This window comes from Pan paniscus, chromosome 10, assembly GCF_029289425.2.
Source record: "Pan paniscus chromosome 10, NHGRI_mPanPan1-v2.0_pri, whole genome shotgun sequence".
NCBI classification, from domain to species: domain Eukaryota; kingdom Metazoa; phylum Chordata; class Mammalia; order Primates; family Hominidae; genus Pan; species Pan paniscus.
Window position 1 is genome coordinate 26,460,205 of NC_073259.2, and position 12,667 is coordinate 26,472,871.

The 12,667-nt window shown below is 40.0% G+C and overlaps 1 long non-coding RNA gene across 1 annotated transcript in view; it reads right to left on the reverse strand.

Moving 5' to 3' along the window:
- Positions 1-6,282, reverse strand: part of LOC103785659 (uncharacterized) — a 147,916-nt gene extending 141,634 nt beyond the window's left edge. Inside the window, exons 1-3 of the long non-coding RNA XR_010108816.1 lie at positions 5,485-6,282; positions 4,989-5,056; positions 893-962 (exon numbers count right to left, since the gene is read on the reverse strand). This is a non-coding gene — a long non-coding RNA (uncharacterized LOC103785659). The remainder of the gene's footprint in view (positions 1-892; positions 963-4,988; positions 5,057-5,484) is intronic.
- Between the last annotated feature and the right edge of the window lie 6,385 nt (positions 6,283-12,667).

Genomic DNA, 12,667 nt, shown 5'->3' on the forward strand with positions numbered 1-12,667 from the left:
TTTAGTCTTAAGATTAAATGATGACAGTATGCAATCTGTCAACTTCTTGCTGGTAGCCAAGCAGGTTTGTTAAATTAGACAAGAAAGGGAAAATATGATCCAGCCTCCTCTTCCTTCAGTCCTCCAGGATCAGAAGCAGGCGAACCCTGTCTGTGTACAGCCCATTAAAATGCAAACACCTCAAAGATGCTTCTTTTCTTTGCCCTGTGGATTAATGAGCAGGCATGGAGATGTCTATTATTTGGGCTACAGTGCAGAAGAAATGAGGGAAACTGACACGAAAGGAGAAACAAAGGAAGAGCCTCAACATGATGTGATAGTGAATTGTGGCAGGGTCCACTCAGGAAACCACTTAGCACAGAGAGAAAAAGCCACAGGCACACTCTGCCCTCAAGCCCCTAAATTTTAAAATCGGTCATCTGTTTTAGCACTTCATTCAGTTGCACAGACTTCCTTTCACAGCTTTTTCATGGATTTCTCCCCCTGTTAACATGCCCAACACTGCGAGCCCTGCACATCTTCCACTTTCTCTAGAGGCAGCTGTCAAATGCTATTCTCCTCCACTGAAGGATGCCCCCAGCCCTGGCTTCTTGACCCTTGTGCTGAATTCCCTTTCTTCTCTGTCTTCTCTTGGTTTCTGAGGGCTTTCTCATGAGTGACGGTGACCTAGTTCCAGACCTCACTTTAGATAAGTTCTGGAGAGAAGTTTTTATTAGTCAAATCTCAATGTAATCAATATTCTCTTCTGAGATAACTCAATTAATTCTCTTAATAAGGGACTACAAGTTTTGGACAGGGATCTAATTACAAATTCAGCTGTATTTTAATGTAGAAGATGAGGGATGGTTGTTTCAGCCCAAAGAAAAATGATAATCTTCTAGATTTCACTTACATAAAGAATAGCTTCCAGTTTTGTCCTTTCTTCAGGAAATTGCTCCAAACTGTCGACACTGTGAATCATCCTGCAAAATGGGTGGATTTTAGTTTATAGATCTTAAAGCTTTTTAAACCATGGATATGTTTTAGAAATAGCACACAATTCTATGAGGACTCAGCCTTTTCTGCCAATTACTCAAAGAGGGGCTCAGCAATGTTACAAAATGCAATGTAATGTTACAAAAATGCTGGAGGAAATCATATAAAGATGCAGACTGGGGCCTCTACAAACCTCGTCTTTGAAATCCCAGTGCTCACATCCTTCTACACAGACTGGTTCAACTTCCTCTCTGTCGCCTTCCAATGTTTATTTCAGACCTGAAGCCATGCACTCAAATTTTCCAGTCTTGTCTCTACTCCTCTCCAGTGTAGCATATAACCTCATCTTCAACTTTTCTGAGATGCTAGAGGCTTTTAGACATTTACCCTCTTCAAAGCCCTGCTCAGACACGCAAATGCCTATGCACTTGTCTCCACCTCCTTTCCAGCCCTCAGTGGAAGAGGTGACGCTTTTCCTTCCCTCCTCTTGCCCCATCCTCACAGTCCTTCCTTAAGGACTGGGGTCTTCACTTATTTTCTCTCTCTGTTAACCATACTTTCTGCTAGCTCCCTCCTCTCCGTCAATAAATGTGTTCTATTCTTGCCTGTCTTCAATTTCCACCATCCTCCTGTGTCCACTCTAGTGATTCCTCTTCATTGAAAAAACAAAGGTTTATACTTGCTGTTTAGAATTTTATTTAGACTTCCTCAGTTCCCACTCATTTTTCTTTTTTTCTCTTTTTTTTTTTTTTTTTTTTTGTGACAGGGTTGCAGGCTGGAGTGTAGTGGCACAATCACAGCTCACTGCAACCTCCGCTTTCTGGGTTCAAGCAGTTCTCCCTGCCTCAGCCTCCTAAGTAGCTGGAATTACAGGTACCCACTGCAACACCCAGCTAATTTTTGTATTTTTTAGTAGAGACGAGGTTTCACCATGGTGGCCAGGCTGGTCTTGAACTCCTGACTTCAGGTGATCTGCCCACCTCGGCCTCCCTTTTCCAACTCTCCATGTGGATTCCACCTTCCTGAGACCCTCTGGCAATGGTCGTCATTGACCTGGGAATTTCGAAATGGAAAGGATTTGGGGAGTAGGCGGTCATTGCTTTCCTTGATCCCAGCTGAACAGCTTTTGAAACTGCAGCACACTGAGATCAGTGTGGATACAGCTTGCTCTACATATCAGTATGCTAAATGCAGAGGCAGTTCAGAGTCCAAAGGCTAACTCAGACTTCCTTAGCTACATCTCTTTAGGCAACTTACTATTATTCAAGCTACAAATTATTATTGCTATGTTATTAATGTTACAAAAAGCTAACATGGATTGAGGATTTACAGTGAGTTGGAAAGGGCTAGTTCTTTGTATGATTATCTCCTTTAATTCTGACAGCAACTCTAAAAGATGGCTATTGTTGTTCCCATTTATTTTTATTTATTTATTTTTTTTGAGGCTCTGTTGCCCAATCTGGAGTACAGTGGCACGATCTTGGCTCACTGCAACCTCTGCCTCCTGGGTTCAAGCAATTCTAGTGCCTCAGCCTCCCTGGCAGCTGAGACTACAGGTGCACACCACCACACTTGGCTATTTTTTTGTATTTTTTAGTAGAGATGGGGCTTCACCATGTTGGCCAGGCTGATCTCAAACTCCTGGCCTCAAGTGATCTGCCCTCCTGGGCCTCCCAAAGTGCTGGGGTTACAGGCATGAGCCACCACGACCAGCCTGTTGTTTTTCCCATGTTACAAACAAAGTAGGCCAGGTGCAGTGGCTCATGCCTGTAATCCCAAAACTTTGGGAGGCTGAGGCAGACGGATCACCTGAGGTCGGGAGTTCGAGACCAGCTTGACCAACATGGAGAAACCCCGCCTCTACTAGAAATACAAAATTGGCCGGGTGTGGTGGTGGATGCCTATGGAGGCTGAGGCAGAATTGCTTGAATTTGGGAGGTGGAGGTTGCAGTGAGCTGAGATCGTGCCATTACACTCCAGCCTGGGCAACAAGAGCAAAACTCTGTCTTAAAACAAAAAAAAACAAACAAAACAAAACAAAAGAAAAAGCAGCAGAGAGGTTAAACAATTGACCTTTTTAAACATACAGCTAGTAAGTCAAAGAAACAGCATTCTTAACCCCTATCTTGTACTTAACTCTCTTTAAGCTCCCATTTACTCAGAGTGGTATATGAGATAAAACACAAGTTCCTGTCCCAGATAGGCATTTCCTTCTTAATGTCCCCAAACACAAACATGTAGTATGTCCCAAATCACAAGCATGACTTTTCCCTACTCTTCCATGATTCTCCATCTTGGTTAATGGACAAAATCCCAGTCTCCAGGAGCCTAAGAATCCATCTAGAGTCCTTTCTTTCCCTGATTCCCCCACTTTCTCCTGATACCCATCTCCTTCATGGTTTTCTAGACTCCTTCTCCCCATGCTCAGGGCTCCCTGTGCAGCTTAGGCCCTCATCACTTCTCTACTATTGTGCTGGCTTCTCTACCACGGCCCTTGTTGGGTCTGATGTTGCTCTAATCGATCATCCACCTGCTTTCAGAGGAGTTTTCCAAAATACAGATAGGATCATGTCCTTATTAATTATCTTTAAACAAGACACAGAGCTTAAGTCACCTGCCCAAGCTCTAAAAAGGAAGAGTCAGAGTTTGGCTTCAAATCCAGAAGGTCTGGATCAAAAGCCTATACTCTTAACCACTTCACTGGCATTACCTTCCAGAGAATGAAAGGATAATTTCACCCCTGTTCCTCTCACTGCCTGCTCTTTCTGCCAAGGACTTTCTCACAACTTCCACAGCAACGTTTTGCCTCTACCTAGTTTTGGCTTAAAGTTAGTCAGAATCACGCAACCCTAAAGTAATACACCAAATCCATGAATTTTTCTTGAGCTCTTTCTTGCCCAAGTCTTCATACACACCCAGGGACACCCCAGATCAGTGCAGGAGATTTTCCGAAAAAACACTGATTTGTCAAGTTCAACAAGCTCAATGTTACTTTTGAAAGAAAAACATCTTGAAAATGTAAACCCTCTGAGACTGATATCCAACTCTTAATTTTTCTCTATTGAAGGCATCACAGATCATTTATTGATCTTTTTCGAAAAGTAAAATAAGAAAAATGTATGTGTCAATTGAGTAAATAGTTTTAAGGTTAGATTGAAGCTGTAAATCAGGGTTTGGAAAAATAGTTGTGCCTATGATTACTTTTTGTATGGGTTCATGAATTTTTTATTTGTTCTTTTCAATAACACTGTATAAGGTAGAAATTGTATCCCCCCCTTTTATGAATGTGAATCCTGAGGCTCAACCAACTTGCATTAAGTCATCTTGTTGGATGGTGGTGAAAGGAAAACACAAACTCAACCTTCTGACATTAAGGTGCATGTTGTTCCCACTCTCCTGCCTCTCAAAGATCTGAAAATACTTTTCTAAATGCACTTTTTATTTTGGAATCACTTTAGATTTCTGGAAAAGTTGCAAAGATAGTACAGAGAGTTCTTGAATACCCCTAACCTAGTTTCCTCAGTGCTAACATTGTACATAACCACATTACAGTCATCAAAATTATGAGGTTAACATTTATACATTACTATTAACTAAACTCCAGTCCTTGTGCAAATTTCAACTGCTTTTTACTAATAATCTTTATCTGTTCTAGGATGCAATTCAGGACACTCCCTTACATTCAGTCATCATGCCGTGTCTTCTCTGGTCTGTGACATTTTCTCTGTCTTTCCTTGTTTGTCATTACCTTGACTGTTTTAAAGAGTACTGTTTCAGTATTTTGTGGATGTTGAAAATAATTTTTTGATACTCAAAAATTTAATTTATCTGTTTAAGGCAAAAGTATATCTATACCTATTTGATTTTTGTGGACATATTTCAGGAAGCAGATGCAGATTTCCTGGTTGTTTTAGTTTTGTTTGTTTGTTTGTTGTTGTTTTTACCTGAAAATGATTGCACATTTCTTCTTGACACCATCAGGGACACAGAACTTTTATCAACACTGTGTTTACCTTGTAATGCCTATCCTCAGACGAACTGTGTTCCCAGATCATTGGATCCTTGAGGTCTAAAATAGTAACTGAACAGAAGAGGTGATGAATATACATGCAAAATGAAGAGAGGGGAACATTTCACAGAGAGATAGAATAGTAGCCAACCAAAATGGACATAAAGTTTCAAGAAACAAAAGTTAATTACTATGGCAGAAATCAGGTTAAAAGAACTTTAGGTATAATGGATTACATTGTGTTGTACTAGGGTTGATAACTCTTTATTGCCGGTTACGTTGGGCTTGAGGAATATTGAAGGCAAGATTCTGGTGTTTCACTTCATGTAGTAAAAGCTTATAAAATATAATGATAAAGATCACAGCACCCTTCCCAGTACCTGACACACATTAGGTACTTGGTAAATGCAAATATCTTTGTAGAGAATGCTTATCTAACACTTACTATGTGCCAGGTACTCTTCCAATGCTTTATATACATTAACTCATTAAATCCTTACCACTACCCATTTTGCAGTGGAGGAATTGAGCTTCAGAGACGTTAAGTGAGTTGTCCAAGGTCACACACGGCATAGCTGGGATTTGAAATCTGGGCAGTTGGGAACCATATGCATCCTTTTAACTGTGATACTCCACTGCTTCCTTGTAATCCATGAAGAACAACATGAGGAGTTAGCATTGCACTTATTTTCAAGATGACTGAATTTAAAATAACTTAACCTTTTATGTTGGAACTATTTCTAAGATACATCAATTGTCTTCCTAACACAGATCGCATATTTTCTGATATTAGAGGGTTATGAAATATGAACACCAAATCTGTGTTTTGCTTAATTATTTTTATTTTACTCTAACGCAGAATGGTCCCACACTGAGAAAATGTTCATGAATTTTTTTCCTGCCATTTTGATTTATCCATTTCTTTTATCATTGTCAGTTCTGTCATTTCTTGCCACTTTCAGTTGCCTGACTTGGACAGCATCCTTTTTATCTCTTTGCAACAACTATTTCCATTTTGCTATTAGAATTGTATCTTAAATAAAATAAATAGATACTGGGGAGTGCTCTAAGGCCCTCTTCTGTGAGTTCAGAGCATAAGAGAGAGGGTTCAATTTGTGAGTATTTCAGTTGCTTACCCTTCACTTAGCTGCTTTGCTTATTTCCTTGGCTCAACTCCTAATCATTGAGATCACTTCTGGATAAGTGAACTAATATATCACACGTTTTGAACACAATGACTTAAAATAGTTAATCAGTTACCACTGGTTATTTTATCTCCCCAATCACATTACTAAAAGACATGCCATTCAAGGCAAACAATAAATTGGCTGTTTATCTTCTAAAAAGAATGCAAATGTGACTCATTATATCATTTAAAGCCCCATTTCCATCATCTGGGAATTGGGGCACAGTGGTTTATCTTTAGTTTAACAGAGAAATTTTCTCCTGTGGTGAATGCTCTTAATGATTCCTGGCATCTGAGGGTTTAGGGTCGGATGTGGGTTGTTTCTTAGGAGGTATTTGGTTCCTCAAGTGGCATATGAGGATGTAATCCCTGACTGACACCATTTCCCTTCCTTATACCTAAATCCTTACAGTGAAACCACACGGTTATTTTCTCTTTGTCTTCCCCAACACTAGAATTATTTCAAGCATTTTTAGATGGATGGAGTTTTTGTTCCTGGCTCGTTCTAGTGGAAACAGAGAAGTCCTCTGTCTGGGCAGAGTTGGGGCCAAATTGAGCAGGAAGCTCAGCTGCTATGTCAGACCCAGCTGAATTTGGGAGACAGTTGCTGGATGCGAACCAAGGTGTGTTTGTAACTACCAAATCTTTCATGATCTTTGGTACTGCTTGCCTCTGTGATGTCTCAAAGCGTCCACATAGGGAAGGAGGCCCAATTGAGTACTATGGGGAAATTTCACAGGGGGAAAATAATGGTTTCCATAGCTTAGAATTTTTTCACAAGGGCACTCAACAAACCTGAAACAGGTCACTCATAGTTCCAAGTGGGAGACTGTTCAATGATGAAGAGTTACTTGACTCTCAGGTTGTAAATATAACACTCAAAACTTGTGATTTATTGATCTCACGCCTGGTGACTATTTTATCCTTCTGTAAATGGAACCGAAGTGCTATTAAGTAGTCTTAGTACATCAATAATACATGTCCCTATTAATTATGTGGTTAGTGAACTTTCAGTGTGAGACGTCATCTGAGTTTATCAAGTAACAATTATGTAGAACTTAAAAAGAAATCCCCATTTCAATTCTTTAAGATTATATACTTTATATCCTTTAACAACATCTAAATTCTTCCCAAGTTGGATAAACACATTATCAGATTCATTCTGTAACCAAATTTAACTAATTTGCTTCCAACCCCACCACCATTACCTTGCAGACCACATAGTCAAAGAGGTGTTCAATTTTGACACTGAGTTACAGGCAAGGTAGTTTCCTGATGGGTGAATTATTAATATTCAAGATAAATCAGGTTACCAGGCAACTTTCCAAGCATGACTTTTTAAAGCAATAGCAAATGTAACTGGAGCTTTCCAGAAATGAATCGTGGTCCAACCTATTACCCATCAACTCTTCCTGGTTTTATGTGTGATAGAACACAGCCATGAAATCTGAACTCCATTTTTGAGGTAGTTATTGAAACACCAGTTATTTCTAAGAATAGCAGTGACCGTATATTAATAGCCAATTAAGGCATTAGTCTCTGCTCACTGCTTGCTTCCAACTTATTCCTCAGTCAGCCTGGAGAACTGGGTTGTATTTGAATAACAACGAGAGGAAAAGGTCCTGCTGCTATTTTTTTTTCTCAGCAGCTGACTCTGGGTGACAAAATGAATTTTTCTCACAAAACCCCAGAATATAAAGCTGCCAAATTTCTCCTTTTGTGGAGGTATCTGAATAAGAAATGTGGAAGATGGCAATTTTCTAAGAACAACTGGCTTAAGAAATAAAAAAAGTCAGATTCTCTAATTGATAAATGAAAAAAACACTTGTTTAAAATACTGCCCTACAATTGGTTCTTTTTACTTTCTCCTCCTTCCATCTTTGAGAATTTTTCTTCTCTTATCGTCTTACTAACACCCATTCACTTCTCACCTTTCTTCAGGTTCCAAAAGAGATTTAGGTATTTCACTCTGCTTTGTCCTTACCAATGGAGTCATCAGTTAAGGGTTTTATCCAGAGTGACCAACACAGTGCCTGGTTTCACTGTCCCCTTGCTGATGGAAGGAGAAGCCATTTAGTCACCAGATTACAGCTGAGGATAAGCAGGGGTAAGAAGGAGCAAGGATGTCCCCTTCCGTAGCCAGCTCTCATGGACTGCATTGGCTCATGTCCTTCCTGAAAAGAAAGAGTCTCAGGCAGTGAAGGGAGGCTGGAAGGAAGAAAAAGTGAGAGAATGAGGAGAATTGTCATTGCCACCATGTACTGAGGGCCTATTTGAAATCAGGATCTTCCTTCATATTAGCTCATTTAATTCCCACAACAACCCTGCAAAGGATGATCATCCTTCTTTTAATGATGGAACTTGTGAGGCTCAAAGAGTCTAAGCAACTTGTACTGGATTCCCAGTTGGTAAATTGCAGAGCCAGAATTTGAAACCAGATCTGTGTCACCCAGTGCTTGATCTGCTTCCCATCCTTCTATGTATGGAGCCCCCACAGAGGCAAGAGGGAGGGCAGATCAAGGTCCTCGGGTGCCCCTATTCCCTGCCTTCCTCACCATGGAGTCTCAGTGATTGAGACTTCCTGTGTCCCCAGCCAAGGTGTCAGTGAAATCACTGGGTTCTCAGCTGCTACTTTCCTCAGGGGAGACAAAGCACTTGTCCTCCCAAACAGTACCATCACTCTACCTAGAAGGTGTTGACATTCATCTATAAAGATGACTTGGTTACTCACTGCCAACCAAATATTTTTAACAAGCATTTTTTTGGGGGGGCGGGGAGGGTGGGGAAATATGGTTAATAAATCAGAATTGGTTCTGCTACAATTTTCAAGCTTCTATTTAATATATGAGATGACTGATACACAATTACAATAAATATAATTCTAATTAAAATTAATACAGCTACCATTCATTGAGTATAAACTATGATCCAGAAACTCATATATCATTTCTAATTAGTCCTAACAACATGGTGAAGTAGATGTTGTATCTCCACTTTACAGATGAGAAAACAGAGTATCAGGGGAATTAAGGAAATGCCCAAAGTTAAACAACAAGAAAGTAGCTGGGAAGTGACTGGAAATCATGTCTGTGTGTACCCAGACCACGCTTTTTCCACTCCATCACAGCTGCTCCTTCTCCATGCTGGCCAGGTTGGAGGGAAGCCTGGCAAATCTGCCTTGAGTGTGTATGCCTTCAAGCAATCACATTCCCATCCATGATTGAGTTGAATAATCCCTGTTTCATTCTCACACTAGGTTTGATTGCAAACTGTCTTGTCCTCCTTGCTTAATATTAATAAACTTTCAATAGTTTCCCATTCCCCAGAAAATAGATTACAAATACTGTTTTGGAAATGTAACAGGCCTCCACAATCTGACCTCAGCCTGCTTTCCAGCCTGTTCCTCGTCACCTTTTTACTAAACCTCTGCTCCGATGGAATGGGTTCACTTTCTTTATGAAATATACCAGGTGCTTGCTCACTGCCCTGTTTTTACCATGTTCATTCCACCTGTCTTAAAATCTGCTGCTTACCTCCCTATTGAACCCAGCTCAAATTTCACTTTCTAAATGATCTGGAAAATCCAGATTAAAATACTTGCATTTACCCTCTACTTTAACAGTATTTGTTATTAATTCAACAGTAATTGTTGGTCCATTTGCCAACTGATGTATATGACTTAAAGACATGTCTACTTCAGCATCTTGATAACTATTTAAATCTTAGAATGCTCTTTAACTTTTAAAATTTGAGTGGTCCGAGAGGAATCTACTCCTATACCCTTTGTATCAACTGTGCAGTACAAAATATGTTGCATGGCATAGAGCAGGAACTGAAGATCCTTGTCCTGGTTTCTTTAACAACACTGTAATGTGGCACAAGGCATCAAGGTATGTTTCTGGAATAATGTGACAGTATTAGCAAGGATAACCCCCTGTTGACCATCTGACCTGGATAAAAGCCAGTTATTTCATTTACTAATGAAAGTGCTTTCATTTAACCTGAAAGAATGAGAATGGAAAAAATGAAGAGAGACAAGATGTAACCCTGAAGAATGAAAATGAAATTTGACTTGGAAATGAGTGATCCTTTCATGTATTTCATTTGTTTATATCCTGTCATTTTCACATAAGTCTAGTATTTTAGAGTGTGTAACTAAAAGAGTCAGGAAAAAGAATGTTAAATTAAAATGACTGTTTTACACTTTGGTAATTCTCATTAATTCTTTCCCTGAAAACGTATCTTACCTTCGGGAACAGAAAGGAGTGACAGGGCACCACAGCAAGATAGTAACTATAAACAAACTGGGCTTTAAGGTTTGTTTCTCACCTGCTTGTGAGTCAGTGGTGGAAAAAGTGTTTCCAGAGCTGGAGGATGCTCACCTTACTTGCCTGGGCCTGTTTTTAATCATGACTCTATGACCCGAAAGCATCTTCATCTTGGATAAATAATTGAGACAGGGAAAAGAATGAACCCACTGGAAAAAAAGGAGGGAAAAATAGTCCTTCCCACAGACTATCACATTCCTTTAGGCCCCTTTCTCTGGAAAATGAGAAGAAGAAGCCTCATAGACAAGAATGCTAATTATAATTATTACCTAACATAACAAATCTTTCATGACAAGGGCCAAAGCTGTTAGATATTAATACCTAAACTGTTTCATTTTAGTACAAATTACTTTCCTGTTCCCTTTGACAAATGCCTCAATTTTCATCTCAAGGTTGCTCTTCGAAGGAACATGTAATTATCTGGTCTTGTTTACAGCAACAAAGGTCAGGTTCTTTAGTAGATATTAATAACCACTTTGCTGAGAGCATTCTTCCAGCTCACCCCACATGCTGAGCTTTGCCCTGATTTCAACCTTGTGAAATTTTCATGGTGCCCATTCTGTACCCTACCAACTTTTTATGACTGTATATCCATGGTGATAACTGCTTTCAGCCAAATTTCCTTTTATTAAACCAAATAATTATGCATTAGACAGCGCCTCGCTCTCTTAGGGTTAACAGAGTCTGGTGAAGTGATATGGAAAAGTTTATTTATTGGACCTCTCAAGACTTGGAGAACTGCAAGGGCATGACAAGGAAGTTACAGTGATTCAAGAAGATCATGGTGGTGGTGTCATTTCTGAGGTCAGGTTCAAACTAGCAAAGTAGAAAATTGACATCATTCTGAATAAAAAGAGTATAACACCAAAATAATTTTGCCTCAACTACTTGGCCATTTTAGATCCAAAGTGGGACTGGGTATTACTTCAATTTTGTAGCTCCGTTAATATTTATAAACTTGTAATAATCGCTAATACTTATGTTCTAAACACTGTTCAATTGTATACCAATTCTAGGATGTAGATACTATTGTCCCCATTCTCCAGATGGAAAATGAAGACATAGAGTTAAGTAACTGCCCCAGGCCATGCAGCTAACAGGTCACAGAAATGGGATTTGAACTCAGGCAGTCTGACTTCAGATGTGAAGGGCTTAACCACAAGTTGCTTCTGCCTTTCCAGCCTAGTCCTTGAGTGTGCCAGCCCCTAAGACAGAGGACTCCAGCAAGGAGAAAATCTTGGCCAAATTGTACTTCCTTTTGGGCCCATTTTCCCTGAGTAGGGGCACAGTTTGTGATTGGTCCAATATCTGTGCTGTAGGAAGTCTGAGAGTTCTGTTCTACACCCACCTTTGAAGGGGTCAGATTAATTCCCTGAGGAAAGAAGGGATCACTTCTCCAAAGCCCTATGAAGTAGAAATTATTATAGCTATTCCTCTTTTACAGATGAACAACTCAGAAGAGTAAACTAAGTTACCTAAGGCCACATAGTTAAGAAGACACAAAACGGGGTAAAAGGCACTTCACTTTATCATTCTTTGCGTAACCCTGGATTCCTTCCATCAAAACAACACACAACTCAAAAGATACTGGCACATTATCAGACTCCCATTCAGTCACATTAGTCATTAGTCCAGCCCATCATTATGTCCTAAGAATGTGTCTCCCAGGGCAAGGCCACTCAGGTTTGCAGGCTTCTGTTCAATCTTGCCATGTTCCAAAAACGGGTGATCTCCGCAAACGAAGCTTCACCCTTTCAGGCATCTGTTACCACTGAGCTAAGAGACAATGATATCTCTTGCTCTGAGCCTCTTTTGAGGTGTTAATGTAATATTGGATTTCCCTGACTTCATAACCCATTTATTCCTTTATCCTCAGCTACTATTTTTCCATCCTTCATTAAAAACCTTTGCAAGGAGCATTAGCATTGTTGCTGTGCTGTTTAGATTGCAGGCAGCAATAGCAGTCTAGTGTATGCCTCCCCTCAGTCCACTCCCATTCAGATGGGGTAAGGATACATACATACATACATACATACATACATAGTGGGTTACATAGGTGCAGCAATAGTGGATCCCCAGGCAACATAACTGTATCCACTGTTAAGCTCAGTTTTGCCAAATGGGGTGAAGGCACAATCCATCCCCCTTAAGCCTGTCAGGCCTTTAGAA